Source organism: Galeopterus variegatus, unplaced genomic scaffold (genome assembly GCF_000696425.1).
Source record: "Galeopterus variegatus unplaced genomic scaffold, G_variegatus-3.0.2 Scaffold3567, whole genome shotgun sequence".
Lineage (NCBI taxonomy): Eukaryota > Metazoa > Chordata > Mammalia > Dermoptera > Cynocephalidae > Galeopterus > Galeopterus variegatus.
The window spans coordinates 223,408-224,707 of record NW_007729678.1 but is presented as its reverse complement, the minus strand read 5'-3'; the positions used below and the strand labels follow the sequence as shown (position 1 = coordinate 224,707).

At 44.2% G+C, this 1,300-nt stretch overlaps 1 protein-coding gene across 1 annotated transcript in view; it reads left to right on the top strand.

Annotated features, from left to right (window-relative positions):
• Positions 1–1,300, top strand: part of LOC103601052 (gamma-tubulin complex component 3-like) — a gene marked incomplete at its 5' end in the record, with an annotated part of 13,290 nt that overhangs the window by 954 nt on the left and 11,036 nt on the right. The gene's annotated exons all lie outside the window — the stretch shown is intronic.

The following is a 1,300-nucleotide window of genomic DNA, read 5'->3' as shown; positions in this document are numbered from 1 at the left end:
TTTGCTGTGATCTGCATAATATTTACTTTTTAAAAATACTTATTCTTGGGCTGGTCAAAACCAAATTATTCAGTCAGTACAATTTGGCTAGTTTTACTTATGAGTGTTGTTTCCTTTAAAACTTGTTTTAGAGGACTGTACTTGTTTTGGAAAATCAGCAGCCACTGAGAGCATAGGTTGTTTGTTTGGTATATTTTGGAAACGGGCAGTGCTTGTCCCATTTGTATCGCTGGGGTGTCTCATTATTATTTACAGGAGTTTGCTGGTAGTTCTGAAGTGTCATAGAGTGTGCAAACACAGAGGCTCCTGGGCCTGGCCAATCCACCCTCTGGATAACTTCAGTCAGACACACACAGTATTCAGCCCTAACTCTATAAATTGCTGGCTTTGTGTCTCTGGGTGACTTAACTTCCCCAAGATGTAGTTTTCTTGTTTGTATAATGGGATGATAATAAATATGGTCTCACAGAGCAACTTACTTACAAGTGATAATGTATGTCAGTTATTTGGCATTTTGTAAGTATTCAGTAAATGCTAGCCTCTGCTGTTATTTTTAAAACTACCCACGTGATCCAGAGAATCTGCCCTTCTGGAGAATTACTAAACTATATGGAAATCTACAAAAGTCAGCTCTTAGGATTTTAACACTCTGATGATAGCATGGCAGCCAGCTCTCTCCTGACTGTTAACTGTCAGCAGCGAAGTAGATGGAGGTCCAGGTTCATTCAGCATATTTTATTCAGATATGCTTAAGGATGCAGGAAGAGAGATAAAAGCTGCAACTATATCTGAGAAATTATTTAAATACAAATAGTGGAGTAATTTTTGAAGTGATCATTTTAGACCTAAGGTCCACTGATCTTCTGAAGAGATGATGCAGGATGACTCACAAAGAGTTTCCAAGACCCTCTGGAAGTGTGTTGCACTGGAGAGACCCTGGGACCTTCTGGAAGCCTGTTATACTGGAGAGACTCGAGGATCTTCTAGAAGTGTGTCTCACGGGAGAGACTCCAGGATCCTCTGGAAGCATGTTGCACTGGAGAGACTCTGGGACCCTCTGGAAATGTGTCTCATTGGAGAGACCCCGGACCCCTCTGGAAGTGTGTATCACTGGAGAGACCCTGGACCCCTCTGGAAGTGTGTCTCACTGGAGGGACCCCGGACCCCTCTGGAAGTGTGTCTCACTTGGAGAGACCCCGGACCCCTCTGGAAGTGTGTCTCACTGGAGAGACCCCGGAACCCTCTGGAAGTGTGTCTCACTGGAGAGACCCCGGACCCCTCTGGAAGTGTGTCTCACTGG